The sequence below is a fragment of the Squalius cephalus genome (genome assembly GCF_949319135.1).
Source record: "Squalius cephalus genome assembly, chromosome: 8".
In the NCBI taxonomy this organism is placed as follows: domain Eukaryota; kingdom Metazoa; phylum Chordata; class Actinopteri; order Cypriniformes; family Leuciscidae; genus Squalius; species Squalius cephalus.
The window spans coordinates 39,799,430-39,806,568 of NC_137129.1; the positions used below are offsets into that span (position 1 = coordinate 39,799,430).

Genomic DNA, 7,139 nt, shown 5'->3' on the forward strand with positions numbered 1-7,139 from the left:
CCCAGAAGAGCAAACAAATGCACATTTCAAATGGCTGTAACTCAAAGTCCGGTTAGTGTATCAAAGAGAAAATTGGCTGGACAACTGCTTATGCTATGTTTAATAAATAATGTTGGCCACAGTTTTCAGACATATATGGAAAGCTGGCATAAAGGTTATTTTTAAAGTGCTCACAGTAAAATATCAAATTTCAGCCTGTCCCTTATATATGTCATAAAGGTTTGCACAATGAACAAATTTAGATATCCAGTTGTCCATTAAATATATTATTTATTTAACATTTATTGTTTTATTACTAAACGTTTTAAACTACATTACCCACATATCTCTGTCATTCTATCAGTGGAGCAGGATGCATTGTACTGTAGTTCATTGAAATGTGCAGACATGCTTAGGGTTAGGGTTAGGATCTCGGTAAAGGAGTAATTTCTCACAACATAGAGACACTTTATAGTTAGCTTAATGTATAACTAACGTAATAATAACACCAAAACATACTTTGTAACATGAAACGCCGTTTTATATGGGTTAAACGATTGTCCAATCACAGCGAGCTCTGCGATAAAGTCACAGCCAATACAAACCCAGCTGAACAGATGCGTCACACTTACATGCCCATTTATGGTAAACGATGACAGATGTCTTCTGGTTCCGGCTGCAGGGATAGATACCTTAAATATTTTATATTTAGGCTGTTAAACATGCATTCCTTCTAATTAAATTTTAAAACTCATATTTAAAAACAAAAGACTCCTTTGTGTGGTTACCATCCAAAAACGAGTTCACATGATCAATGACACAAATTTGCTTAGACTGATGCAAAAAAACATTTGAAAGAGAAACTTTTTTCTAAGCAATGTCCTACAGCAAGGTAGTTTTGCAGTATTTTAATTAAAGATAATTGCATGTTCTAAAGTGCTTCTAACATTTACAGTGTATGTATAGTATATTAAAGGTATATCAATTATATTCAAATAAATGTAACAAAAGCACAATGAATGGACACCATTTTGAAAGCTTATTCCAATATTTAATGTCAAACTGTTTAAAGACAAATGTAGCGCCAAAACTACTGCACAACAGTATTAAAAAAATCAGTTAATTAAATATCCAGATACAATCGATTATAGTGACACATCCATTAACGTTAAAAAATTGCTATGATGAAGTTATATATTTACAAACCAAGAGATGAGATTCAACTTTGATATGTGAACATACATTTGTTTCTTCGCTTTAAAGAACAAATAGGCAAAAACATAAGCACAACATTTTACATTCTCAACTTTCATTCTATATCCTTGTGATTATTGGTCACTTTTATTGTAACTATGCAATGAATATGTCCTTTAGCAAAACACCTGATGAGCACTGACACTTTTTTGAAAAAGGCATTAGGCAGACATCAAGTACAGTTTATGAAGCTAAAAGAGAAAACAAAATGCTTTAACAATATGGAAAAAGATAAATCACTATTTTCAATATTGGTTCTGCATATATCAAAGAGATCCTGAGGAGGAGTGGGACTCCACATGAAGACTTTCAGAAACTGAGACAGAGCAAAGGGTGCACCTCGCTGGACACATCCTACGCATGCCCAAACAACAACACCCAAACACAGTGATGAAGAGGACACCACCAGGAGGATGCAGGAGACAGGGAAGACCAAGGAAGACATGGAGACAGATGTTTCACGAAGACCTGAAGAATGTCAGTGTCCCATGGGAAGATGTGGAGAACTTGGCCACGGATTGAATACGTTGGAGGACACTTGTTGCCCAATGTGCCCAGCACAGGACTTGATGATGACGTTGTGAGTTTATCCATAACTGTGGGGTATGTTTTCTGTAAAGAGTGTTGCATAATTAAATGTTAAAAGCATTTTTATGTATTAAGTTCACTGATATGTGGGCATTTCTATGAATAAAAGTATGTCTTTAATAGCAAGCAATAATCATGAAAATGATTTACATGCAAACGGGACAGTTATCAGCAGTGTAACTGATCTGATTATGACAAAATAATCGAGTATCTGATGTCATGTGACAAGTCAGATAAGCTTTTCCACTCTTGCAAACAGAGGTAGGTTATGAGGTGTGGAGAGACATCATGTATCACTGGAACATGAACAGACGGGGACCAATTTGCAATTAATATAAACTATCTGTTTATATTACAGTGCGACTACTTTCCAAGAAGGGGCGCAACTGATTTACAAATATCGCGACAAATATGTACAGGAATTGAGGCAGTAGCCAATGACAGCACTAGGAGTAAAAGCTGCAGGATTGTGTACGAGTGTACAAATATGTACGAGTATCGTACGAATTTGACAACTTGTTAAATCTTGTGAATTATCAAGACTTTCAGTCTATGTTTGTACTGATTGGGCTATGGGTTTTGTGAGAAAAGTTTTAAGAAACAACAAATGCTTGATAAAATGTTTGATTTAGGGTTAAAACCAACACGTACATAGCATTGCGAATATTTGCCTTTGCAGCTGTCCGTCTCCTCCGTTTACTTCTCCTCCAACAATAATGGGCTGACTGAGTCCGAAAGGCCCTTTTGGTCTTTTGAGCTGAAAAAAGAGAAAAGAAAATATCATTATGTATAATATATAGGATTATTTAATGGAAAAAGTACTGATATACCTTACAAATATTGGATGTTACATTATAAAGCCTTACAAACATGGCAAGTGTTGTGGTTAATATGCATTTACAACAAATATCACTTTAAAACTATCAATCAATACTGAGGTAAAAGCATGGTAAGTTTTGTGATTACTGTCCATTACTAAACCAATCACAGTAAAACTATGGTTACTGTGGTAAAAGCATGGTAAGTGTTGTGGTTACTGTGCATTTACAATAAGTACCACATTAAAACTACAAATAGTGTGGTAAAAGCATGGCAAGTTTTGTGATTACTGTCTTTTTACTACACTTATCACAGTAAAACTAATGTTACTGTGGTAAAAGCATGGTAAGTGTTGTTTTTACTGTGCTTCTACTACAAATACAACTTTGGAACTAATTGTACTATTTTTAATCTGATATGAATATCTAGGCCTATAGCACGTCACGTGACAGGCAGTGTTAATCACCCTGTTTTGAATTAGAAAGCAATGAAACGCAAAGTCTGCATATATAATGGCAGATTAATATCGACAAACAGAAAATACATTATATCACACATTATTAGGACAGCGTATTTAGGTATTTACTTACCAACATCTGACACACGTGAACTGATGCCAAATATCGCGATGTGTTCGGAACGAGACTTCTTCAGCGCGATTTCCTACTGATAAAATATAATTTTAAAAATATCAATAAACAGCAAAGCAATCCATCTTCCCTGGCAATAAGACCGAAATAATAACATTAAAAAAATCTATATAAAAATACATATGATCTCGTGAATAAATGCTAATTAAACAGCTTCTCTTCTCGAAAAATGATAGAAGAAATTATAAAAATATAGCTTTCTGCACCAAATGTGCAGAAAGCTATATTTTTATAATTTCTTCTATCATTTATCGTCATAAATCTAAAGTTTCTAAACACAACTTATTGTCCTGACTCAACAGTTTTTAATCAAACCTCCGATAAAAATACGTTATCCAGCTTCTTAAAGCAGTGTCCTACCTATGACAAGAAAACGCTAAAACTGCAATTACTTGCAAGCATCTTCGAGCGTTGTTAAACTCACCTTTTAATGTCGTTTTGCCTGCAGTTGAGGGTTGCTTTGGGCAAACTCACCTCTGAATGCCGTTTTACCTGCAGTTGAGTGTTGTTAAATTCACCGCTGCGTTGTTAAACTCACCGCTGAATGATCACGTGCGTTGTTAAACTCACCGCTGAACGCGCTAAACCTTTGCGGGGACTTTGATATCAGATTGCGAGGGGTTTTAAACATCAAAAACCAGTTGGAGGGCCAGATAAAAATTATCTGGGTGCCGCCATTTGACTCGCCCTGGCATAGATAATATTTTGTAGCCCAATGAGAAAAAGGGAGTAAATAATTTAAACAAAATGAACAGCATAGCTGCTACGTGTGAAAAGAAACCTGCTTTGGATGTATTATGTTCAGGACAAACGTAATAGCACTGCAATAGATTGGCTATATTAGGTTAAGGACCAACGTAATAGCACTGATTATATTAGGTTAAGGACCAACGTAATAGCACTGCTTATATGTTGGCATGTAACGTAATTGCGATTTGCAAAATAGTTTCCTCAGAACGTATTTCATGTGATACAGGGTTGAATGTTCAGGTAGAGATGATGTGAATATGTGAGATGATTATTTTCTGTGAGATGAATCTTTAAATAAATAGTAACAATAGTAATTAATAGTAACATTAACAGATATAACAATGATCTACTAAACATTTCATCTGCAGACGACTTGTGGTCATGAATGTATGATCACATTAAGTTTGGATGCCAAATGGCCTGGCTCCAGTGCTTGTCTCACAAATTTTCTGTGAGTCTGTGTTGTGTCAGCGCTTTGAGGAAAGCAAGTTAAATTTGGTACAGTACAAAACACTGTTAATTTGAACTGAGATAGAAAAACCTACACAATAACCCCCTATCATGACCCTCAGACAGGGCCACAGCAACGCTTCAATGTGGCCCTCAGTAAAACCAGAGTGAAGATAGAGATGACCTTTGGCATCCTAAAGGCACATTTCAACTGTGTTCGGCCCTTAAGAGTCACCAGAGCGGGCATCACAGATAGTGGCTGCGTGTGCCATTCTGCACAATATAGCCTCCAGTAGAAAGGAGCGAGAAACACCACAAAACCAGCTTCTCCCCGATGAAACTGACCCGATCACACTTGACCACCCAGCTGGTGCAGATGTAGATGCAATCACCATACAATTGTAACGGAGTTTAAATAACGCTGTTAAATTCATGCATTAATTGGGAAAACTCGACATTGGCTGTTGCGTATGGAGGTAGATTTGTGTCTTTATTATTCAATCAAAAAAAAGGTTGCTTCAATCAAAAAATATATTTTCAATCAAAAAAACCCGTTTCAATCAAAGAAAAAAAGTGTTTGAATGCAAAAATATATTTGAGACTCAAAAAAATGCATTTGAACACTATTTTTTTTTGCTTGAAAATGTTTTTTTTGATAGAAGTGAAGGTTTTTTTGTTTGAAGCAACTTTTTTGATTGAAGTATTGTTGTTTTGTGTTTGGGCCATATTATGGGTAGGACATTTGTGTCTTTATAATTCAATCAAAAAAGAAGTTGCTTCAAACAAACAAAACATATTTTCAATAAAAAAATCACTTCAATCAAAAAATAAACCTTTTCAATCATAGAAAAAATGTTTTTGAATGCAAAAAAATATTTGAGATTCAAAAAATTGCACTTGAACACTTTTTTTTTGATTGAAAATGTTTTCTTTGATTGAAGTAATCTTTTTTGTGTTTGGACCATGTTATGGGTAGGACATTTGTGTCTTAATTATTCAATCCCAAAAAAGTTGCTTCAATCAAAAAAAAAACATTTTCAATCAAAAAAAAATAATTTCAATCAAAGAAAAAACTGTTTAAATGCAAAAAAAAAAAAAATCATTTGAAGTGTTTTTTTTTTATTGAACTTTCTTTTTTTTTGAATGAAGTGAAAAAAGTTTTGAAGTCGTTTTTTTTTTAAATCATTTTGACACAAACGTACCGCAGTGGGGGCGGGTGCTTCTCCATTGGTCAGACATGCTTGAGTGACAAGTGTCTACACCAACGACGTCTTTCTGACAAGCAAGTCATGGTCGCCACTCGCCAGCGAGCCAGGAAGCAGTGGTGGAGTTGTTGGTAAGTAGATAAAACCGTATTAAAATGATTGGTGTCACGTTATTAGCCTACTCTGTTTGATATTTCGATTAAACATACAGCTTGCTAACTTAAATAAGGATCATTATTGGCACAATACTTTAAGCTAGTAACTACTTGTACACTATGTCAGACAATAAGCATCACTTCATTGAACTGCCAGTTTTCCATGTGGAGTTGTGCAGGACATTAGGCTACTTATAAATAATGCCTGACACAGCTAGTTTGCGCACCGAGCAACGGAATATATATTCATGTTACCGGTGGTATGCAACATTATTTTCCGTACGGGACGGCATATGTAAGCCCCGCTCTCAAAATAACAGCATCTGCCTCTGTGTCTGCGAGCATTTGACTGTGATGGTGGGGAGACCACTACCCGTGAGCGAGAGAGAGAGCGGGACGGTCAAATAGCTGTAATCCTGTGGGCTGTGTGAGAAGATAGACTCAGGCTCTGCATGACCTGTTGCTGCTAAACAGGCAGCGCTGTGGGCAACAGTTGGCCTGTGGACTGTTGTTTGACCACTAATGACGTTACGTATTATAACACAATATAGCACAAGCACATAGCAAGCCTCTGTAACGTTACTTAAGTGAAATAAACAATTCAATTAGCCGTTAGCGCACCCTGCTAGCCTGCCTGACAATATGAGGCGTCAGATATCTAACACCATCACACAAATTAGTCAACGTGAGCTAAGTTAGCAAGCTGTATGTTTAATCGAAATATCAAACAGAGTAGGCTAATAACGTGACACCAATCATTTTAATACGGTTTTATCTACTTACCAACAACTCCACCACTGCTTCCTGGCTCGCTGGCGAGTGGCGACCATGACTTGCTTGTCAGAAAGACGTCGTTGGTGTAGACACTTGTCACTCAAGCATGTCTGACCAATGGGGAAGCACCCGCCCCCACTGCGGTACGTTTGTGTCAAAATGATTTAAAAAAAAAACGACTTCAAAACTTTTTTCACTTCATTCAAAAAAAAAGAAAGTTCAATAAAAAAAAAACACTTCAAATGATTTTTTTTTTTTTTGCATTTAAACAGTTTTTTCTTTGATTGAAATTATTTTTTTTTGATTGAAAATGTTTTTTTTTTGATTGAAGCAACTTTTTTGGGATTGAATAATTAAGACACAAATGTCCTACCCATAACATGGTCCAAACACAAAAAAGATTACTTCAATCAAAGAAAACATTTTCAATCAAAAAAAAAGTGTTCAAGTGCAATTTTTTGAATCTCAAATATTTTTTTGCATTCAAAAACATTTTTTCTATGATTGAAAAGGTT

At 35.5% G+C, this 7,139-nt stretch overlaps 1 long non-coding RNA gene across 1 annotated transcript; it reads right to left on the bottom strand.

Moving 5' to 3' along the window:
• Nucleotides 1–1,012: 1,012 nt before the first annotated feature.
• On the bottom strand, nt 1,013–5,374 carry LOC307163625. The gene is made up of 3 exons (XR_013822112.1): nt 3,231–5,374; nt 2,473–2,578; nt 1,013–1,845 (listed from the first exon to the last, which is right to left on the bottom strand). It is a non-coding gene; the product is annotated as an uncharacterized lncRNA (long non-coding RNA).
• Between the last annotated feature and the right edge of the window lie 1,765 nt (nt 5,375–7,139).